Source organism: Odocoileus virginianus, chromosome 30 (assembly GCF_023699985.2).
Source record: "Odocoileus virginianus isolate 20LAN1187 ecotype Illinois chromosome 30, Ovbor_1.2, whole genome shotgun sequence".
NCBI lineage: Eukaryota > Metazoa > Chordata > Mammalia > Artiodactyla > Cervidae > Odocoileus > Odocoileus virginianus.
In genome coordinates, this window is record NC_069703.1 from 34,421,571 (window position 1) to 34,446,125 (window position 24,555).

General features: G+C 43.7%; 1 protein-coding gene and 1 pseudogene across 12 annotated transcripts in view; one reads left to right on the forward strand and one right to left on the reverse strand.

Annotated features, from left to right (window-relative positions):
- Nucleotides 1–24,555, reverse strand: part of LUZP1 (leucine zipper protein 1) — a 97,975-nt gene that overhangs the window by 27,434 nt on the left and 45,986 nt on the right. For 5 of the 12 annotated variants that reach the window (XM_070458896.1, XM_070458894.1, XM_020874555.2 and 2 more), the window contains exons 2-3: nt 2,990–3,192; nt 694–799 (exon numbers count right to left, since the gene is read on the reverse strand). The gene's annotated coding sequence lies outside the window, so the exon portion shown is untranslated. The remainder of the gene's footprint in view (nt 1–693; nt 800–2,989; nt 3,193–24,555) is intronic. The other 7 variants (XM_070458898.1, XM_070458897.1, XM_020874554.2 and 4 more) reach the window with 2 other exon arrangements.
- Nucleotides 3,443–3,729, forward strand: LOC110125496 (large ribosomal subunit protein eL43-like; annotated as a pseudogene).

The following is a 24,555-nucleotide window of genomic DNA, read 5'->3' on the forward strand; positions in this document are numbered from 1 at the left end:
TCTCACTAAGATTCCTTTCCTATATCCAGTCACTCCTATGCATAGAACCCATTTCCCAGACTCACTCTCTGGTTGCCCCATTGCCCCACCTTCCCGAGAGCCCTACTCTAACTAGTCTACAGCCACCAACTAAGGACCAAGACCACGAGGTCCTCTGGCCACTCTGCTCAAGGGTCTTCTGTTTCGTTAGTACCCTCCCTTTCCTTATTCAACACCACCAATAAAACACTGGCATATAGAATCCAGAAAGGGCTAGGAAAAGTAACTGTCAGTCACCCACAACCAAAAAGTGACCTGCTCAAAAGAGAAACATCTCAGTGAAATGAAAATAACCAGGTTTAAAATCTAGTTCTGCCATCTGCTACTTGTATGAACTTGGAGAAGTTATTTAACCCCTCAAAGCTCATTTCTTTGTGGTGAAAATAACAACACTTACCTAACAGGGTTGGTGTAAATATTAAGGGAGATAATGCCTGGCATACAGTAAGTGTTCAGTAAATGGTAGCTAGGCCTATTTCTGAAGACTGGCTGGTAGACTGAATGAGAAAACATGTGAGGTGCTTAGCACAGTACTTGGTTCAGAACAGATCATTGGTAAATACCTCCCTCTCTTGCAATGGTGGAAAAATCGTAGAGACTTCAGAAACCACTCCCTCCCCGCACTGTGGCTGTGCACATGTGTATCACACTTACCATTGAGGTAACTGAAGTTTCCCGCCAATGCTTCTGGCTGCTCCCCTGATGCTTGCTGTCATGGAAACAGTCACTCACTATCTTGCAATGGCAGCTGCCTCCTGACCTGGAGAGAATATAAATAGAAGGGTAGAGATAGGTAAAATGTGAATCGTGCAAGACTGGGCTGAGCCTGTCTCTCTTCTCAGGGAAGAGGGGGCATCTGGCTCTGGAAACTTCCCCTTTCCTATCAGATGGCATGGTCCCAAGACTACGCTGTCATTCCTGAAATTAAGAGACCTATACATTCCCCAATGGTCTATACATTCATATGACAGTTTGCCTCCAGAAGGGATCTCAGAAATCTAGTTAAATGCCCTCATTTTAAGGAAGGAAACTGAAGCTTGGAAAGGGTGAGTCACACAATTGCTTAGGGCTGAAGCTGGGATTCCACTAAAAATAAGATGTTCTGGAATATGGGCAAGGGAAAAAACCCAAACATCTGTGGAGTATCCACCACACCCTGGACAATATGTTTTATGTTTTATACCAGATAATAACACAATGTTACCCCCTTATAGACAAAGAATCTAAATTTCAACAAGACAAGTGACTTGTCCAACATCTTAGCTGTGAGTGACAGAGACTTTAAATCCAAGACTGTCCAACTACAGAAGTCATGTCACCATATGCTAACTCTCACTAGGGTACCTTCTAGACTTGGTTCTCAAAACAGCCCTGAACCAGCCAATATCAATTAGAACAAAGACAGAGCCTCCTGAACTTTCCTGGTGGTCCAGTGGTTAAGAATCTGCCTGCCAATGTGGGGGACATGGGTTTGATCCCTGGTCTGGGAAGATGCCATATGCTTGGGGCCAGTAAGCCCATACGCAGCAACTGCTGAGCCTGCCCACTGTACTACTAAACCCATGTGTCCTGGAGCCCATGCTCCACAAAGAGAAGCCACTGCAATGAGAAGGCTGTGCACCAAAACCGGAGAGCAGCCCCTACTCACAGCTAGAGAAAGTCCGTGCAGCAGCAAAGACTCAGAGCAGCCAAATAGAAAATAAAACAAAATTTAAAAAATAGAGCCTCTCTGTCTGCAAACTTTACCCCATTTTGTAAAAAACCTTCTACAAGAGAGTTGAAAAGCCTCCTAATCCACTGAATCTTACCCCAACACTGGAGAAGAGTAAATGAAGGTGGAAGATCTGGGTTTAACATCTGTCTATCCCGGTCTTAAGGAAGAATGGAAAGATGGATTCTAAGCTAGTGGCAAGCTTAGAGGTTTCCGTGCCTGGTCCTGCACCCACGGCACCCCCTTTCATCACAGCTGCCCGTCCCTCCCTTGCGACCTCCCTGCAAGGTTGCTTGGTCCCCTTTAATCCAATTTCCACACCTTCACATACCAACCCCATAACACAGTCACATATACAGAATCTGCCTGTACTTCCATCCTCCCAGGGAGAAAGGCTAGAATAAAGATGGAGAAGTAATAAAATGATAGCTTTTCCCAAATGGCCTTTAAAAAGATGAGGGTTTGAAGCCTCAAGCCAATAAGACCTAAGAGAGAATTATTGATAAGCAATGAACACAGCTATAAAAGAACCTGTACTAAGGGCAGCACCTGAGGGATGGCCTGGGTGGACATGCTTCAAAAAAAGAATCAGTCTAAGCAGATTAAATGTGGTTGCTTTTCAAACAGCAGGACTGGCCCACAGACCTTCTGTCCTGCCCCCCTCCACCCACCTTTTACACACACACACACACATCTCTTCCTTTGCATAGCCTAGAACCTTTCCTACATAAAAATTCTAAACTCCAAGAAATGGCCACATAACTCTGGTCTGTCACCACCAAGGTCTCTGCAGCCCTAACAGTGACAGCAGCGCCTCTACTGAAAGCTGCTGCCCCCACCTCCAGCCAAATCTGCTGGCCTATTAATAAAGCCCAGGAGCCTGTCTCTTCAAAACAGGATAGAATACCCTGCCAAAAATCAAACAAACAGGAACTCCAGATGATCCTCATTTGTTTTCCACTGACATAAAGTCTCTCCTTATTTCTAGTGAAGTCGCTCAGTCATGTCCGACTCTTTGCGACCCCATGGACTGTAGCCTACCAGGCTCCTCTGTCCATGCGATTTTCGAGGCAAGAGTACTGGAGTGGACTGCCATTTCCTTCTCCAGGGGATCTTCCCAGCCCAGGGATGGAACCCAGGTCTCCCGCACTGCAGACAGACGCTGTACCATCTGAGCCGCCAGGGAAGCCCACGCTAAGGGCAAATGATTTCTCTCCTTTGCTCCTGAATGTCACTTACTTCTCGCATCCTCGGAGTACTGGTCCTCTGTCCCCAGAAACAAAGGATAACTGTAAACATCCTCAAACTCTTCAGCGCTGCCTCTTCAGAGCCTTTCCACCCTGACAGGTCTCGCCACGTCACTTCCCTGAGGCATCTCTTCTGGTGCTGTGCTGTTACTGTTGGTGGTAATGGTGGTGGTTCTGCCTGTATGTGCTATCTGTCTAGGAAAAGAGATAAAAGGACTCATACAGATCACAGGGAGTCCAGCTGCCTCATCTTCCAGAGAAGAAAAGGAACCCAGCAAAGGAGAAGAAACTGGCCCAAGGTAGCAAAGCTGGCTGAAGTGAACACATTGAGTCCACCTGAGATAATTAACAAGCCACAGAAAGGAAATGCATCAGTCCACCCTCATTTGATTGCTGAACGTAAAAGTTCTCTTACTCTTTGGGCTCAGACCGAGGTTGCAGTGATATGACTAAAGGCACCAAGGTCGGAATCTTGGGTAAATACAAGACCCATTATAGTACTAATAACTCCATCAGGAAAGCGGTGAAGAAAGTTGAAATCAGCCAGCACACCAAGTACACTTGCTCCTGCTGTGGCAAAACCAAGACAAAGAGACGGCTTATGGGCAGCTTGGACTATGCTTTCTGCATGAAAATGTAGCTGGTAGCTGTGGTGGTTGGACCTACAACACTATTTCTGCTGTCACAGTAAAGTCAACCTTCAGAAGACTGAAGAGACTGAAGGACCAGTAGTAGAAACACCACCATTTGAAATGTTGCTAACCTATAATACAAGAGTTAATTCACGTAACAACAACAACAAAACTCTCTTAAACGTGTATTACCTTTGTTCCCAAAACACTCTGATAATGGATAAAAATGCTAGTGAGGGGTTCTGCTCCTAGTACATTCCTGTCATAGGCAAACAACCAAACGCTCTGAACAAAATATAAAAGGAAACGACTATCTGAAGTGCATAATGGCTAGCAGCAGAATTTAGAGAGTTGAAAACTGGAAGAAAGGACTGGCAGGGCATGAATTCCCCATTTTTGGAGCTTTGACTTCAGGGTTGTCCAGCTGAAGTTCCAATTAAAAATCAAACCCAAGGCTTTCTGTCCACTGGAACCGGAGGACAGAGAGACCAGGGCAGCCACAGACAATGAGAGACAGCCAGAGATGAGAGCCCAGGTTCTGCTTGATGCTCTGCCCAGTCTCCAGCTGACCCCTGAACCACAGCTTCACGGGGCAGAATCCAAGGACCTCAGCTAAGGACAAAAGAACAGGACTGAGATTGGAACTGCCACCCACCACACGTGAGAAAGAATGTGCAATTTAAGTCTGACCAAGTTAACTGCCTGCTAAAATAAACGCATCAACGGAAACCAGTCTCTATACCATAACATTGTGTCAAGGACACAATCCTAAATTACATGAAGAACTAAAAGAAGTAAACCCATTTGCAAGAGAAAAAAAAAATATCAACAGAGGGCAACACTAAGATGACCCAGATGTTGGAATTATCCGACAAGGATATTAAAGCAGCTATTGTTACCAGCTATTAAAAGCAGAGAAATTGGGGGTGGCGGGGTGTTGAAATTTCAGAACAGAAATGCAGGATCTAAAATTTTAAAGTTCTCTGAATGAGTGGGTTTAAGAAGAGAATGGAGATTACACAGAAAGAGTCAATGAAACTTGTAGATCAACAGAAATTATTCAAACTGAAATAACTGGGTCATCCAGTCTCTAGAAAAATCACCTTCGGGCCTTTCATATAAGTGTATGTGGTGATTACTTTCTGTTATCAGAAAAACAGGTATCAGAGAGAACCAGAACGACTAGGGATCACAGAGAAACCATTACCTGCAATTCTTTTGGACCAGGTTTACCCCCAACTACTAATTAACCTCTTGTGGCCTTTCAAACATAAGCAAAAAATAAGTATAAAGGTGGAAAATGAGAAGGCAGGGAAAAAAATGTAAACCTGAGACAACCATACTATTCAAAGTCCTAAGAATCAAATGTAATGCTCCACTGTGTGTACTGAGAATCCAGGAGATAGTCATGTTTTCCCCTATAACTGCTGAGGTGGCATTCTCAGGATTATTCGTGAAAAAAGTCAGGAGGGATTTTAACCTTTCTCTGCCCTATGCAGTCTCTTCAACAAAAATCCAACCTGGGAAACAGGCTACTCGCAGGATAGGGTGGGATCAATCAAACGGCGGTCTGGAGCTGAAGAGAGCAACTTGGTGACAGCCAACCTCGTGCCACCAGTGGCCAGCATCCTACGCTTAGGTCATCATGTTGGAGTTCAGCTGCGAGACTCGTCAGTTTCCGTAAGCCCTGCCTTCTACTGCCTCTCCGCTCCACCTAGCCCACCTGCTGCAGGGAGAGAATCCAGTGCAAGTGCTCCGTTCTCAAGTGCTGTGATTAATTCTTAAATTGTGTTAATAACAGAGATTTCAACACTTATCTCTGACGGAGGATAATGTCTGCTTGAATTATCTCTGCTAGAATAATGTCTTTCCTTTTGTGCTCCTCCCAGGATAACTTATTACTCCTGAAACTCTTAAGATGAGAAGAAGATACTCTCTTATCCTCCATATGACAGATGAGCAAACAGACTGAGAGCCGTGTGACCCTTTTAGGAAACCTTTTAGGAAACAGGACTGGTATCTAGTAATCCCACCTCTGAGATACAGGGTTTTTCTTCACTTCACTAAAGAAGCCGTGCCCAACAAAGAGTCAAAAATACAGACCGGAATTGAAAAGAAAGGGCTTAGGCTCTTAAGAACTTACTACTAACAAACAACTGATAAGACGAGCTTGCGATTAGCACTTCTATTTAAATGCAGGCCCTCGAGGATGCCACCTGGCTCTTCTGCTGCCTTTCCTAACTAGTATGTTATAATTGAGACTAGGCCTCCTTGAAATTAGCCCATGTTTGTGGGGTTTAGCAACTGAACCACATGCCTGAAATTGTTGGTTAGTCACCTGCTTTAACAAAGTTGGCTGCTTCAGAAGAACATGTTGACTGCCTTTAACCTCTAGAAGTCTATCATTAGGGTATCAAGGAGCCATAAGGATTGTATCAAGTAATGGCAAATGGGCTTCCCTGATGGCTCAGTGGTAAAGAACCTGCCTGCCAATGCAGGAGATGCAGGTTTGATCCCTGGGTCGGGAAGATCCCTTGGAGAAGGAAATGGCAACCCACACCAGCATTTTTGCCTGAGAAACCCCATGGACTGAAGGAGCCTGACGGACTACAGTCCATAGAGTCACAAAGAGTTGGACGTGACTGAGCAACTAAACAACAATGGTGAATGTAGTTAAAAACAGCAAGCCACAGAAATTACCCCTAAGGAGAAAGGAACCGAAGTGCTTTTATAACCTAATTTAATCTTCACAGTAACCCTATCAAGAAAATACCATCACGCTTATTTCATAAATGAGAGGAAATTAAAGGTTCAAAGTCATGGAGCTAATAAGTGGTAACTGATAAGTGGAGTCTCACCTAGCTATTTCTGTCCCAAAATCTGCTTTCTCCTCTCCATTATACCTCTCTAATCAATCAGCTCTCAGATCTCACCCAAAGAAAATCCAGTCCTGATCCAGTCCAAACATCACAAACCTTCATGAAGTTGATGGGTAGTTTGTCCATTCATTCATTCAAACATTGACTGACAGTGCATTAGGCTCTGGGGCAAGCACTGGGAATAAAACAGTGAGTAAAAACAGATTGTCTTCAAGGCATTTACTGTTTAATAGGATACTTTTCTAAGTACTGACTGCTCTTTGCAACCCCATGGATTGTAGCTCGCCAGGCTCCTCTGTCCATGGGACTCTTCAGGCAAGAACACTGGAATGGGTTTCCATGCCCTCCTCCAGAAGATCTTCCCAACCCAAGGATCAAACTCGCGTCTCTTATGACTCCTGCCATGACAGGCAGATTCTTTACCACTAGCGCCACTGGGGAAGCCCAGAAAGTTCTTCCTTTCCACACTGGGAGTCAAACCCGGGCCGCCTGGGTGAAAACCAGGAATCCTAACTGCTAGACCATGTGGGAGAGGACTAAAGAATCATATAAAATACAAAGTACATGAAATACCATTAGTAGAAAGTGACCCACTGGCGTGGGTCTACAAAAGCTCCAACCAGGGTGAGAACATTCCAAGTAGAAGAGGGAGCACAGTGAGCTGGCAGAACTAAAGTAAATCTGTGTAACCAAAGAAGGGAGAAACATTAAATACAAGAGATGTGACGAGGCAGGAGACGTTTGGAGAGAGTCATACCGTGTAGGCCCTTGGAGCCCAAATCATGGATTTGTGTCTTTATCCCAACAGTTTAAGTCATCTAAGTGTTAAAAAGAGATAACTTTTGAAATGTGTACACATTTCAACATCACTTTGACTTCAGTATGAACAACAGATGGAAGGAGGTAAAGATGGTGCCAAGAGATCAGAAAGGAGGCTGGTCCTGTGGTCCAGAAGAAACAGTAACAGGGCATATCACATGATGTACCAGCGCCCGTGTGACATACCAGTGCACGTGTGATGTACAGGCCCTGTTCGGGGCCATTTATGTGAACTAACTTAATCCTCACAACAACTCCGTGAGACAGATACTATTATCAGACTAAACAGATAGGATATAATATAAAGTTAAGTAACTTAACGAAATTACATCCCTCCCCCGTTGTGTCCTCACTTCCCTCACAGTTAGTCCTTTGCATTTCCTTCTTCATATTCAACTAGTAAAACTTCAGCCCTTGTTAAACCAAACTAACAACCTCTCCAGGCCAACACCAAAGCATCTAAATTATAAACTAACTGTATCTCTAGAGAAAATATAACCATATTGACTGATAAGATTTTAAAGTTATCACCACAAATTTCCAACAATTATCTCTCAATGCTGCCAGCAATCCTGCTACATTTTCCTTAGTAGGTTCACTTTTCTACTCCCCAAAATGATTCACATCTTTTTCCCTTCCCGATAAACCTCCAGCTCCCATCAGCTAATAACCCTGTCACCAAGAGGCAACATTCAGTAGTATCCAGTTCACTATGTTCTTTATCTGATATGCATGTATTGTAGCTGAAATGGCACTTGTGTTAAATACAAGTTGACATCAAGGTGGCTCCCCAAATTTGAAACAGTATCAAAACCAAGAAGCAACAGTCAGACCATCCTTTTCCTAACTCCAAATCTAACCACACACCAGCATTCTGCTTCCCCTACTGTGATAATGAAGAGTCTCCATTGGTATATAAAGTACAACCTTTCATACCTACTATGGCTCTAGTTTCCTCTTAGCTTCATATACAGTTATCCCCACTCCCTCTTACATCATTGTTTTCTCTCTTTAAAGATTCATGTCCACCAGCATACAAACATGCTCAAGAAATTAGCTACTTGAAGTTTGATCCACAAACTTGGCACTGACTCACAAACTGTTACCAGTATGATGTTATTGTTCAGTCGTTCAGTCACGTCCAACTCTTTGCGACCCCACGGACTGCATCACACCAAAGATCACCATCTCTCAGAACTTGCTCAAACATGTCCATTAAGCCGGTGATGCCATCCAATCATCCTGTCCTCTGTCGTCCTTTTCTCCTCCTGCCTTCAATCTTTCCCAGCATCAGGGTCTTTTCCAATGAGTCAGCTCTTTGCATCAGGTAGCCAAAGTATTGGAGTTTCAGCTTCAACATCAGTCCCTCTAATAAATATTCAGGATTGATTTTTTTTAGGATTGACAACTTTGATCTCCTTGCAGTCCAGGGGACTCTCAAGAGTTTTCTCCAATACCACAGTTGAAAAGCATTGATTCTTTGGCACTCAGCCTTCTTTATGGTCCAGCTCTCACATCCATACATGACCACTGGAATAACCACAGCTTTGACTATTTCTGTACCACTATAGGTACAGCAATTGAGATGAAGTATGTAGACATTTGTGCAGCAACGTGACACTGTTGTGACATCCAAGCACATGATCAGTGGACTCCTCAAATGGTAGACCAGTAAGGGTATTGGTGAACTCAAATAGTGAGTCATGTGTGAAGTGAGCTATGTACAGATCCTACACAGTACTACCATGTATAGGCTTCCCTGGAGGCTCAGATGGTAGAGTCCACCTGCAATGCAGGAGACCTGGGTTTGATCCCTAGGTTGGGAAGATCCCCTGAGGAAGGAAGTAGAAACCCACTCCCAGTATTCTTGCCTGGAGAATCCCATGGACAGAGAAGCCTGGCAGGCTACAGTCCATGGGGTCACAAAGAGTCAGACACAACTGATCGACTAACACTTTTACTTTCACACTTTCACCAATGTAGGTCCTGGACAGATTAGATCCAAGGCCACATTTGAAAAGCAAGATTCTAGAATTTCTCATCTTAAAAAACAAGACAAAAAAAAAGAATAAACTCTCTCTCGAGCTCACTTCCTCCGGTACTCCAACTCCAATGTCTCTTCCCTTGAAAGGTTGTCTACTATTCGTTTCCTCCTCTCAGTTCACTCCAACCAGTCTTCCATCCTCAACACACCAGAACTGTTAATAAGGGTCAAAGGCCTCAATGTTGCCAAATTCTAGACCATCTCTTTGCCCTCTAAAGAGCATTAACACAAAGAACCACTCTTTCTCCATCAAAACACTTTCTTCCTTAATTCCAGGATATCGTACTTTCCTGAGCTTCTTCCTATTCCACTGGCTCACTGTTATTCATTTTTGTTGGCTCCTCCTCTACTCGCCAAGGGCCAGTCCAGGGCCTCTTTATCTGTAACCCCATTTCTTTGGGTAATCTCATCCAGTCCCAGCACTTTTAAAGCACAATGGCTGCAAAAGCTTTCCTCAGCAGTGACCCCCGCTAAATTCCAATAGCATATCCAACAAGTTACCTGACATCTCTACCCAGACATCTAGTCAACATCAAATCCACAGTCTCAGTTTTTTTTTTAATTTACTGAAAACTTTAATATTTGGAATTAGCCAGCTGAACTCAGTTTCAGTTCAGTCGCTCAGTCGTGTCCGCCTCTTTGCGAGCCCATGAATCATAGCACGCCAGGCCTCCCTGTCTACCACCAACTCTCAGAGTCTACTCAAACTCATGTCCATCATGTTGGTGATGCCATCCAGCCATCTCATCCTCTGTCGTCCCCTTCACCTCCTGCCCCCCACCCTTCCCAGCATCAGGGTCTTTTCCAATAAGTCAGCTCTTTGCGTGAGGTGGCCAAAGTACTGGAGTTTCAGCTTCAGCATCAGTCCTTCCAATGAACACCCAGGACTGATCTCCTCTAGGATGGACCAGTTGGATCTCCCTGCAGTCCAAGGGACTCTCAAGAGTCTTGAACTCAGTTTAGATGACCCCAATTTTGTTGGCAATAGCCTAAGCATCATAGTCAGAAGCCAATAAAACAAATGCCATCTCTCCATCAGCCATCAGGCCTGATCAGGGTGTTGACCTTAGTCACATCAGTGTCCTAGAGCTTCTTCACAGCTTGTTTAGTTTGGTGCTTGTTGGCCCCGACATCCACAGTGAACACTAGTGTGTTGCTGTCTTCTATTTTCTTCATGGCTGATTTGGTGGTGGGGGGAATTTGATGATGGCATAGTGGTCAAGTTTGTTTCTCCAAGGGGCGGCTCTTCTGAGGATATTTGGGCTGCCTCCTTAGCTACAGTGTTTTGGGCCACCGGAAGGTGGGCGACGTCTGGACCTTCTATTTTTTGTGGTTGTGGATATCTTCCAACACTGCTTTCTTGGCCTTCAAAGCCTTTGCTTTGGCTTTGGCTTTGGGAGGGGCAGGGCTTCCTTCTTCACCTTCAGTGCCATTTTTGTGAAAAAACTTCTTATATTCTTGTTGGTCTTCACTGTCTACTCTTCTCTCCCCAACGCCATTCCTCTTTACCCATCTCAGTTCACAGCCACACCATCCACCCGACTGTCCAGGCCAAATACCTGGAATCACCCTAGATTCTTCCTTCCCTCACATTCCACATGCAAACCCACCAGCAAGTCCCATCAACTCTATTTCCAGATTTTCTGGACTCTGTCCCTCTGCCCTCTACACTCCTAAGAAGCACTCTGGTCCAAGCACCTAGACTCTCACCCTACCAACTACAATAGCCTTCCCTTAAGTCTCCCTGGGCTGTCCCTATTCACCAAATAATGGTGAATTAAATTTCTAAAAATTTAATCAGATCAAGACTAACCTCTAATGGCTTTCCCTTTCACTTAGTACAATCCAAAGTCCTCATCACGGCCTACAAGACCCTACATGATCTGGCCCCTACCTCTCTGACCTCATCTCCCACCAGGTTCCCTCCTCACTTCCTGTTCCCCACACACACATTGTTCATTCTCGTCTTAGGGCCTCTGCACTGTTCTCTTTTCCCTTTGTACAGCTGGCTCCTTTTGGTCACTAAAGAGTCAGCTTAAATTTTACCACCTCTGTGAAGACTTGGCCAGCCAATTTAAAGCTCTCACCTTCTAACCTATCACCCTAGTTTATGCTCACCTTAACACTCAACCCTATCTGACACTTTGTCTATTTGTTTATTGCTTGTGTCTTCCTCCCCACCCCTACGATCACCTGCTGTAAGCCCTTCACGGTATCCCCAAGGTCTAGAACAGTGACTGACTGACAATAAATAGATGAATCTTCAGCACAGGGAAGTGATCTAGGCTGCAGACATGCATTTATGAGTCATGTGTAAGAGGTGTGGCTACTGAAGTCAATGGGGCAGATGATATCACCCAGGGAGAGTGTCCACTACGAGGAGAGAGGAGGGCCTGGGAAAGCAGAGCATTTAATAGCTGAAGAATGGAGGATGCGCCTGCAAAAACAACAGAGAAGTGCGAGGAAGAATAGGATGATAGTACGTCACTGGAGCCAAGAGAAGAGAGGGTTTGTTTCTGGAAAAACTGGGCGGTCAACAGTGTCATCTTCACTGAGGAAATTAAAGACAAAAAGTATCTGTTGAATTCAGCTTCATGGAGAACATCAGTGACCTTATTAAGAGGTGTTGCCCTGAAATGATAAGAGCAGAAGGCAGACTGGAGCAGGCTGAGTGAGTAGAGTAAGGCAGTGAGTATAGACAACTTTTTTGAAAAGTTTGGCTATTTGAAAGCAAAGGTGATGGATTAAAGAGAATGTGGGGTTGAAGAAGAGTTGCTCTGTTTCTGTTTAAAGAGTTGCTTTGTTTCTTGGGTCACTCATCCAAGCAGCACTGCTGCATTCACACGCTGCAAGTCACCCAAAAGTTTCACACCCTCACACCCAGCTTAGGATACCGCCTACCTTGGACTGGTTCCTAAATGCCAGAGTCTCTAGAAGTTTTTGTTTACATGTACATCTCATCTCCCTCACTACAGTGGAAGATAAAAACACCCTTCTATATCCTCTCATTAAGTGCTGTCAGGAGCAGAATACTGGGCTTTCTTACTAAAAGGCCTGCGTTTAAAAGGTTTTCTGTCCATGGCTGATTCATGTCGATGTATGACAAAAACCACTACAATATTGTGAAGTAATTAGTCTCCAACTAATAAAAAAAAAAAGAAAAGGTTTTCTGCTGCCATTTTAACTTCAAGGCACAACTGGGGGTCACTATTTCTACCCCAACAAGAAGTTGTTTCCATTTTATAGCCCCAAGAGCACTTCCCTTTGTCTTTCTCCCATACTCCCTCTCCACCCTGCCTGCTTCCCAGGCAACACACTATAATGGAAAGAGTACACATCATCTTAGGAGTTGGGAATCTGGGTTCCCACTATAATTCAGTCTCCTATCAGGTCAGGGGACTAAACCTCACGATCTCAGTTGTTTTCAAGTGGATACAGAAATTATAATATCCAAACTTCATGGGGGTGGTTGTTGTAAGGGTTTTATGAAAACATACATTAAATGCCTAAGAACATAGGCCTAGCATCAAATACATGCTACAAATGTTAATTCAATTTTCTTCTCATTACCATTCTGATTAAACCTTACATCCCCTGCCCAAGTTCATTTAGTTTCTCTTTTCCTCTGTCTATGTGCACCAGAAAAAGGAGAAGCAGCTTGAGAAATGTACTTGCCCAGTTCCAACCTAAAGAGTTTTAAAGTAGTACTAAAAGAGGTGGATGGGCGGATCCAGAGGTGTAACCAAGCAACATATGAAAGGGCAGGGAGGATTCCTGAGGGAGAAGAAACAAGTCGGGCTCCCTGCCAGGGTCTCCGTGACCCCCTCCAAGCTCCTTCTTGGAGTTGAGGCTGTGTCTCTGTATCATTTTCTTTTAGTAAGTCATGCCTGCCAACAAGTCTCAGGCCAATGTCTTCAGTATTAAAAACAAACAAAACACTCATACATACATACTGGGATGTACAAAGAGTAATGAGATCCTGGGTCCCAGTCTTTCTCCAGTTTATTAGGTCTGGACCCTTGTAGAGAATTATTCTAATTCTCTTACTCAGAAAAACTTTTACTCAAAGTTTCCTCATTTGTTAAGACAGAAATAACAATCTGCCATGACTACAGAATGACAGTATCAAATGAAATAACGTATGTGAAAGTACTTTGCACACTATAACATGTGGTTATTGTTATATGATAGGTCCACAAAGCAGTTACAGAGTTTACCTTTGGCCAGTTTAAGTGTAAGGCTGACTGAAAACGTCCCCAGTTCTGGTGTACTCTGTTCTATGACCCAAGGCTACCTATCTCCAACCCAAGTCCCTCTGTCCCTGGCACCTGAAAAATCTATATTCTTTCTAATTCCACCTGATTCCATTATCTCAGCAAGGTTTCTTGAATTTCTCTGACTAAATTGCTCCATGTCCCCAAAAAGGTAAAGACATTAGACTTGATCTCAAAGGGCCCTTTGGCCTTGGATATTCTAAGCCTCTCCATCCTATCTTTCAAAGCACTTCATCTCTCTACTTGAGCAATTTCCAGTCTACTTTCCGTTATAGCTTTATCTTATGTCATCTCCTAAGGAAAGAGAAGAAGCTTGTCTTCCTGAGTTTAATATTCCCCATAGCACTTAACAAAGAGCTCTCTGTACATAGAAAGTACTCAAAAAGTACTGGACGAACTGACTCAATGCTCATTTCTTATTTTTTGCACTTATTGTCCATTCTACACAATAAGTATATACTATCTTATCCTTTCATATTCCTTTTGTAGCTCCCTAAGTCTGGTACAATGTGAAACACAGTATTTTCTTAAGAACTGATGACTAGTTCATTTCTTGATTATGACTTTTTACCTTGATCAACCTCTGAGCCAATCAACCTATCCTACTTGTGATTTTTAACAACTGCCGATGGTTACTGACATAAATAAATATGACATTTATCAGACTCTCATAGAAGGAAATTGTATAACAGAGCTCTTACATGGATAGAAGCAAGTGGAATGCAGGGGTTAGAGGCACTTTTTCTCCCCAGTAGCATCAATAACATGGTCAAAAGGCAAAGTCAGCAGACCTGGACTCTTAAGTTCATCTCTAGAAGGGAAGTGATCTTCCAAATTGGCTCCCAGTGATCTCCACCTCCTAGTATCCATGTTCTATGGGGGCTCCTCCCCTTGAGTGTGGGCTGGACCTAATGACTTGCTTCTAATTAACAGGATACGGCAAGAGTTATGAGACGTCATTTCTGAGATTAGGTACAAAGGACTGAATTCTTTCTTGCTGCCTGTCTGTCTCTCTCCTTCTCACTCTTCGCTCACTTTCTCTCGGGCTCTCTCTCGCCACCTCTTGCCTGATGAAGCCAGTTGCTACCTTGGAGAGGCCCATGTGGAAAGGAACTGAATGTCTGCCTGCAATGTGAGAGACTCAGCTTTAATTCTTAGGTCAGGAAGATCATCTGGAGAAGGAAATGGCAAGCCCATTCCAGTATTCTTGCTTGGACAATCCCTTGGACAGAGAAGCCTGGTGGGCTACAGCTCATAGGCTCACAGTCAGACACAACTGAAGCGACTTAGAATGCTCACAACCACCCACCAACCAACAAGGAATTGAGGTCCTCAGTCCCACACCCCAAAGGAACTGAATCCTGCCAATGACCACTGACAGAACTTTGAAGCTGGCCCTTCTCCAGGCACATGATGAGGTGACTGCAGCCCTGGATGAGATCCTGAAGCAGGGGACCCAGCTAAGCCCTGCCCAGGCTCCTAACCCACAGAAGTTGTGATATAGTAAATGCATATTGTTTCATGGTGTTAAATTTTATTATGTGGCAACATATAACAAAGACACTCTGGTGTTTAAAAAAAAAACAAAAATAGGGTGGGTGGATGGATTAAAAGATTCTTAAATGGCATATCAATCACAAAGTATGGACCAGATTAAAACTGTAAAAAACAGAATCATTACATTGATGAAATAATTAGAAGCTGAATGACTAGATATCTGATGGTATTAAAGAATTCTTATTAACTTTTTGATATGAAATTAAAATTGTGGGTTTGGTTGGTTTTTTTGTTTGTTTTGATTGCACCCATGCAGTTGGTAGGGGGGGAGGGGTCTCAGTTCCCAGGCCAGGGACCGAAACCAGGCCCTTGTCAATGAGTACGGAGTTCCAACCATTGGACCGCCAGGGAATTCCCAGGTTACTTTTTTTTTTTTTTTTTAAGTTAACTTTTATTTAAAGATACACACCGAAATGTTTACAGATGAAATGATATGATGTCTGGAATTTGCTTCAAAATAATACAGGATGGGGTCAAGTGGATGAAGGTATAAATTATAAAAATGAAACAAGACAACCCTAAGTTTATAACTCTTGCAGCTGTGTGGGTACACAGGAGTTTGTTATGAAGTTTCCTTTTGTTTAAGTTTGAAACTCTCTATAACAAAAAGCCTCAGAAAGAGGGAGGGATGGGTAAAATCCAAGACCCAAGGGTTCTCCTAGTTCCAATAATCTGAACCCACAGCACCTCAAACCCTATGCTCTAACCTTCCCCGGGTTTCCTGAACTAGATTTAACATTTCAGCCCATGCCAGTGACCCACATTATCACTTTCCCACAAAAATTCCACTGAGCACCTACAGCTGATGAGTTAATTAAAATAAGATAATTTAGACAATTCAGCCTGGGTAGGTAAAGAGAATGGAGTAATATGATGGCTAATTGCTAGAAGGTCCTTGAGACAATTGTTCAAACTGTGGTGCTGAAGAAGCCTCTTGGTCCCCTGGACTGCAAGGAGATCAAACCAGTCCATCCTAAAGGAAATCAACCCTGAATATTCACTAGAAGGACTGATGCTGGAGGTGAAGCTCCAATAATTTAGCCACCTGATAGAAAGACCTGACTCACTGTAAAAGACCCTGATGCTACGAAAGACTGAGGGCTGGAGGAGAAGGGGGCAACAGAGGATGAGATGGTTGGATGGCATCAGTGACTCAATGGACATGAGTTTGAGCAAACTCCAAGAGATAGTGATGGACAGGGAAGCCTGCCTGGTATGCTGCAGTCCATGGGGTCACAGAGAGTCAGACACAACTTAGCAACTAAACCACCTGGCAAAAACTAGGAGGATCCACCCTAGGGATTCCTCATGTAGAAAACCATGACCTGCTGTACTTTATTTTGGTCACCCTTAGGGCACACCTGGAGAAGGCAATGGCAACCCTCTCCCGTACTCTTGCCTAGAAAATCCCATGGATGGAGGAGCCTGGTAGGCTGCAGTCCATGGGGTCGCTACGAGTCGGACACAACTGAGAGACTTCACTTTCACTTCTCACTTTCATGCATTGGAAAAGGAAATGGCGACCCACTCCAGTGTTCTTGCCTGGAGAATCCCAGGGACGGGGCAGCCTGGTGGGCCGCCATCTATGGGGTCACACAGAGTCAGACACGACTGAAGTGACTCAGCAGGAGCAGCAGCAGCAGCAGGGCACACCAGTCTCTGGCCAGTATAAGCATTTTAACATTTGCTCCCTATGCTGTGTGCAAATTTAATTTTTTAATCCCTTACAGTTTTCTTTCATTACGCCTCAAGTATCTCGACTGGTATGACCTATTTTCTAATCTTCAATTTTGTTCAGCTAATTAAAAAAGAAAATCTCAGGTCTACATTTCCCCACGAAAAAAACTTCAACAAGGAAGAGATCATATCTGCTTTTTCTTGTCAGAGTCTCTGATTCTTAGGTTAGAGAATCCATCTTTGAAGTTCCTACTGAACAATAATATTCACACAACAAAGTGAAATTAGGACAGACAAATGGGAACTGGGTAACCAGTTCCCACATGCTTCCTTGAGGCACATCACCACTGCCACATCCCACTTCTACTGTATAAGATGTCCATGCTCGAATCTGTCATGATAACTCCAATCACTCACACAATCTTTATATTCCACCCCCTACTCTGCACCCTCTCTTCTGAGGTAATACTCCATCTGAGGGGTTTTCAATTTAGCTAAGTATTACAGAAGTCTAGGGAGCTTTCAAAACTATCACTACTGTCTGACAACTGACTCAATTTCTACAAGTCAATGATTTGAAAAAGGGAATCGATAGGGAAGAGGAACCTCTCTAGATGTAAAGAAACCTAAGCAAGATGCATATGCAAGTGTGTAGGGGTAAATAACATGGTATCTTGGATTTGCTTCTCTTCAGCAAAGTTTTTAAAAAATGAAGCAAATGTAGCAAAATCTTGAAAATTATTGGATCTAGATAGATATATATGGTTGGATGGCATCACCAACTCAATCAACATGAATTTGAGTAAACTCCAGGAGTTGGTGATGGACAGGGAGGCCTGACATGCTGCAGTCCATGGGATCGTAAAGAGTCAGACACGACCGAGCAACTGAACTGACTGAGATAGATATATATAGGTCCACTGTATTAGCCTCTCCAGTTCTGCGAATATTTGCAATTTTCAAAATTAAAAAAATATATATATATTTTTAATGCTGACACCTATGTATACCATAAAACTCTTTTATCAGCATCTACCAAAGCTAAGCAAATATGACCCAGCAATCTTATTTCTAGGTATATATCCAACAGAAATGAGTGACTGTCTACCAAAAAACATATACAAGACTATGAATGTTCATGGCAGCTTTGTCATATAGCCAAAACTGTCCCAAAAGCTTTGCATTGGTAGAATAAGTAATTGTGGTACATCCAAACAATGAGATATTACATACTAGATGAATGAACACAACACGGATGAATACCCAGATGTGATATTGAGCAAAAAATCCAGACCCAAAAGGAATGCACGCTATCTACTTCTACTTATACGAAACTCAAGAATAGACAAAGCTAATCAATGATGACAGAAGTCAGAATACGTGACTACTTGAAAGTGTGTTAGTCACTCAGTCGTGTTCGACTGTAGCCCACCAAGCTTCTCTGTCCATGGAATTCTCCAGGCAAGAGTACTGGGGTGAGAAGCCATTTCCTTCTCTAGGGAAACTTCCTGACCCAGGGATCAAACCCAGGTCTCCTGCATTGCAGTGAGATTCTTTACCATCTGAGCCACCAGGGAAGTCCAAGTGATTACTTAGGCAGCCAGTAATTGATAAGGAAGAAGTATGAGGGAGCCTTCTGGAGTTTTGAAAATGTTGTGTATTTTGATCTAGTACATATCTTGATGTGAGTAGTCCTTACATGAATGCTTACACATACAAAAATCATTGAGTATTTTTGTGTACTTTAGATATATATATTCAATAACAAATATTGGAGTAAAAATCAGAATCTTAGGTATTGTATTTTATAAAAGTTCTGGAAATAATCCTAATGTGCGATCAATGCTAAGAAACATTCTTCTACCTCAACAGTTCAGTTCAGTCGCTCAGTCGTGTCCAAATCTTTGCAACCCCATGGACTGCAGCACTCCAGGCCTCCCTGTCCACCGCCAACTATGTCATCTACCTCAACAACTCAAACTTGACTCCCAGGTCTTCCTAATTCTATTTCAGTAGTAACTGTGAGACAAGGTAATTAAAAAAGCAAAAAGAAAACTGAAGATTGGAAAGATGGTGGTACAGGGAGTGGGCGAGGGGCACTTCTTGAAATTTAAAAGTAAGAATTCAGAACAAGGGAGGAAAAATCGAAGTCAGTGCTGACAGAGCTTAAAAAAAAAAAGAACACAGCTGAAGAAGATGTGAGTATGACAACTCAGATTCTAGTTCCAGCTTCATTTCTGACTAGCTATGGTTGTGGCCTTAATGCAAACTGCTTCTTTTCTCTAGGCCCCGCTAAGATCTCTTAAATTTTTAAACAGTTTGGAGAGGAAGGTGAGAGCGATCAAGCAAGAACAAGCCTTTTTGAAGGACCCTAGGTTTATCTCTAGCATAGCACTTATCATTCTGTACTGTAATTACCTACTGGTGGGTTTATCTCCTCCTACCAAACCTAGAGCCCTTGAAAGGCCAGGATTATATATTTTGTTTCTGAATCGAAGCATATGCATAGAATCTGGCACACAATAATAATTCATTAAATGTTCAATAGTTAAATAGCTGCAAATTATGAGTGCCTATCCTTTTGTTCTTTTAAGTATAGATGTACTTATATAGCTCAGAATCTCTCAAAGAGTCGTGGCTGATTCTGCAACTGCATAGACTGTAGCCCGCCTGGCTCCTCTGTCCATGGGATTCTCTGAGCAAGAATACTGGAGTGGGTTGCCATTTCCTCCTCCAGAGGACCTTCCCAACCCAGGGATCAAACCCACGTCTCTTAGGTCTCTTGCATTGGCAGGTGCATTCTTTGCCAATAGTTGGCACCTGGCAAGCCCCTAAAGTTCTTCCTTCCCAAACCAGGAGTCAAACCCGGGCCACCTGGGTGAAAACCAGGAATCATAACCGCTAGACTTATAAGAATGACTCATCTCCCGCATATAAACCCCTTTCAAAAAACACTGAATAATAATATTTTCCTTATTGATACCAACTAAAGAAAGTCCAGATTCTAAAATAACCCAGAATCATCAGAAAGGACTCCCTAGCAATGTCCCACCAGAAGGCCTCAAAAGTCCAGGACTCCTCCTCCCCAAATAATATACCTAATAATTTCTAATACTTATACCTTATTTCATAGTTCAAAGTACTTTCACTTCCATAATCTCAATTAGTCCTCATAACAAGTCTATAAGGAGGTATTATTGAATCCATTTTCTATAATGAGCAAACTGAGGCTCTTATCTTAAAAAATTCACTAACCTAAGGAAGGTATAGTGAAATCAACAAAAGGAGGGCTTTCTTATGTAGCCTCTTTCTTCAGTGCCCGAAAGGAGGAAAAACAGGAACATCACCACCTCTGCTCCCCTGGCCTTTCCAAACAAGTGAGGTATCAGTCCCCTAGCTGCTTTTGCTTTATGGAGCTGACTACCGTCTAAATTTTCCTTGTCCCTATGAGAATCAGTTAAATGGATTATTTTTATGTTTTAAGAAAAAATAAATCAAGTCTAAGGAGAAAAAGCTCATGTCTACAAACAGCCATACTCAAAAGCTTCTTGCTAATGTCCTTGTGTGTAAAGCTAAAGAAGTAAGAGCAAAACTTGTTCCAGCATGGAAGTGTAAACCTACTAACCAAACAGCCCTGCAGCAATCAGGTAGTTATGCATAGCGGATTTAGGTTGTACTTGTTTTTATATTTTCTTCAACGATTTGCACTGTCTATGTTTTCTCCTCACCACAGCAAATTCTTCAAGAGCAAAGGTCACCTAATCTAGTTAGGAAGGTCTGTCTCCTATAAACGAGTACACAGTACCCAAACCAAAAGTGGACCATGTTTTTCTGAATTTGTAATTTACATAAACTGCCTTTCCCAAAATAAAAAATTTAAACACTTTTTAAAATATAAGTACTTAAGATATTAAATACTTCTAAGTAATTAGAAGTTGACATTCTAAACAGAATAACATTTAAAATCTAGTCTCTAAAAAACAAACACCAAAGGACACAGCACCTGCAAAGAACCCAGGCACACATCTGAGTGGGAATGCAGTTAACAGTGAACTGACTGAATGATAACCAAGAGCTCAAATCCATGAAAAATCATTTAAAGCAGGATAAAATAACCAAGAACCAGGAGAAATGGAAACAGAATGCCGACTTAATTGGGAAAAATAAACCAAGTCAGATTCTAAGTCAGTCCCACCCAAAGTCATAGCTGGGGGTCTCTCAAGGAATCACCGGTTTTAGGCACTGCATGCGGCCCACAGCGGACTCCACAGCCCAAGAGCTTGCATTAGGGCAGGAAGCCACCTTACAACTCCCTCTCCTCTGCTAGCAGCTAGCTCAGCAGGAGCTGCTCCTCACCCTGGTTCCACCCACGACCACTGTCCCCAAGTCCAGACGCAGGACTGCAGGAGACACAGGACTGCAGGAGACGCAGGACTGCAGGAGACGCAGGACTGCAGGAGACGCAGGACTGCAGGAGACGGAGGAATGCAGGAGACGCAGGACTGCAGGAGACGCAGGACTGCAGGAGTTAAACCTGGCAACACTAGAAGTGAGGAGGAAATGAGCCTGCCACCTGACACTTTTCGGGCACAACCTAAGCCGATTAGTTTAAGTTACAAACACAACTGCAAGATTCCACTACACTGATGAAATTACTCTTTTTCAGAAAACTAAAAATAACCTATTTATCAAATCAGGAGCATTCCTCAACTATTTTCGCCCTGTCAGCAACCCAAAATTCCATTTCCTCAAATCCTTCATCCAGAGTGTTTTACTGGATCCAAGTCTCCCCATGTCCTCCAGCTTCCCTCTTCATCCTAACCTTGTGACTGCAGCAAGAGACCTAAACCCTTTTTTCAACTCGAGCTTTTGAAGTTTCTTTTCTAACAACAAGCATATACAAAGCTTTGTGGCCCCTGCCTTGTGTTGAGCCACCAATGGATGATGGGCTGAGCTGCAGCTAATTATGAAAAGCAAAGAAAAAATGAAGGACAAGACAGGGCATGATCAGGAAGTTGGTACATGCTTTTCATTGAGGCAGAAATGGAAGGAACTCCACCCACTTAGAAAAATAAAGCTTAAGGGTGAATGGTTTCCAGCACAGAGTAAGACTGTACCTTATCATCTGACAACATATCCATCAAGCCTCCTCTGGGGACAAATGCATACCCAAAGAGCCCTGAGTATCCCACAAGAACCATTAGTCTGTCCTAGGTTGAAATGACATTTTCAGGGGAAACAAATGTCCATAACTTAAACCCAACAAGTCAGGGTTAAACTGCAGACTTTCTAGTCATAAAGTGCTGAGTGGTGGTGGTTTAGTCACTAAGTAACATCTGGCTGTAGCCCACCAGGCTCCTCTCTGTCCATGGGATTTCCCGGGCAAGAATACTGGAATGGATTGCCATTTCCTTCTCCAGGGGATCTTTCCCACCCAGAAATCACACCCCGGTCACCTGCACTGCAGGCAGATTCTTTACCAACTGAGCTACCAGGGAACTACAAAGTGCCTAGAGAGGGGCTCAAATCATTAGGAGGTCTCCTCCTCTCAGGTCCTGGGGAAAAACCAGCACTCCTTTTCCAAGTGAAAGTCACTCAGTCGTGTTCGACCCAGGCCAGAATACTGGAGTGGGTTGTCTTTCCCTTCTCCAGGGGATCTTCCCAAACCAGGGATCGAACCCAGATCTCCCGCACTGATTCTTTACCAGATGAGCTACAAGGGAAGCCCAAGAATATTGGAGTGAGTAGCCTATCCCTTCTCCAGTAGATCTTCCCGACCCAGGAACCAAACCAGGGTCTCCTGCATTGCAGGAGGATTCTTTACCAACTGAGCTATCAGGGAAGCCCGATATCAGGGACGTCTTTTCTAGAGGTGGAAACTAACACGGACTCTGAACTTCCTTATGGCCCCATGTTCCCTGCAATAGCATCAAGAGAATGCCACAATATTCGGCCACCCTCTATGGACCTAACAAAGCATCTGCTGTTGCAGAACAGTTACTTTTCAAAGATCCAACTTTCAAGTCTTCTCTCCTGTTTTTCATCTTATTTATTTTTGGTGTGCTGGGCCTCCGCTGCTGCGAGAGGGCTTTCTCTAGCTGCAGTAGGTGGGGCTGCTCTTCACCGCCGGGCTCAGGCTTCCCACTGCGGTGGCTTCTGTGTGCAGCTCTGGCTCTAGGCGCTTGGGCTTCTGCAGTTGCAGCATATGGGCTTAGTAGCTACGCCCAGAGAACAAGCTCAGCTGTGGCATGTGGGCTTAGTTGCTCCACGGCATGTAAATCCTCCTGGATCAAGGAAGGAACCCGAGGCCCCTGCATTGGCAGGCAGATTCTTAACCACTGGACCACCAGTGAAGTTATCTAACCCCTATTTTTAACCTTTTAATATCTCTTCCCAGGGGGCACTAGTGGTAAAGAACCCACCTGCCAATGCATAAACGTTAAGAGACATCAGTTCGATCCCTGGGTTGGGAAGATCCCTTGGAGGAGAGCACAGCAACCCACTCCTGTATTCTTGCCTGGAGAATCCCATGGACAGAGGAGCCTGGCGGGCTACAGTTCATAGGGTCGCAAAGAATCAGACACGACCTAAGCGACTTGCCACGCACGCATCTGTTTAAAACAAAACAAAAACTGGCTTATCCATACTCAGAAACATTCTTCCTGAAAAAAAAAAAGAAAAAGCCTTCACTGTGATAAAGTTCCAGTGCAGAATCCTATGCTCTGAGAGCAAACTGCAAGTTGTGGCCCTTCCAGGATTCATGAAATCAAAGAATTATCAGAGCTGGAAACATCTTTAGGGGTCAATTATCCAGTTCTGATTTTCACTTTATTTTTTTGGCATGCTGTGTGGCTTGCAGGATCTTAGCTCCCCAACCAGGAATGGAACCTGGACCCCCTGCAGTGGAACTGTAGAGTCCTAACTCCTGGACTGCCAGGGAATTCCCTGATTTTCACTTTAAAGATGGGAAAAATTAGGCCAGAGGAAAGGAAATGGAGGCTTGGAGCAAAGTTGAACCTAAGACCTAGGTGTCCAGACTCCCAACTCAGGACTCTTACACCACACCATAACCTCTGCGGAAGACTGAGTTTATGGGAGTCAAGTGGCTATGGGAAAGGAAAGGGGAAAAAAAAGGTGCCAAACAAAGAGACCAACTCAGAATTCTCCTCTGCTGCTAGAGCAGGACAATCCGCAGGGCCAGTTACTGCTCCTCCAAATGCCTTAATTTTAAGAGCTTGTCTCTTAAATATTAAATTTCCATGCTCTGTGCTCAGTCACATCCGGCTCTTTGCAACCCTTTGGACTGTAGCCTGCCAGGCTCCTGTCTATGGGATTTCCCAGGCAAGAATACTGGAGTGGATTGCCATTTCCTCTTTCAAGGGATCTTCCCAATCCAGGGATCAAACCTGCATCTCCTGCACTGTCAGGTGATTCTTTACCACTGAGCCACTGGGGAATTTTTACTAAAAGCAAGATATGTACTGCCATTCACACACTAATAGGGCTCCTAATCACTGGATGGGCAACGTCAAAAATCAACCAAGGGACTTCCCTGGGTGGTCCAGTGGCTAGACACTCCAATGCAGGGGAGCCAGGTTCGATCCCTGGTCAGGAAACTAGATCCCATGTGCCACAACAAAAGATCACACACGCTGCAATGAAGACTGACGATTCCA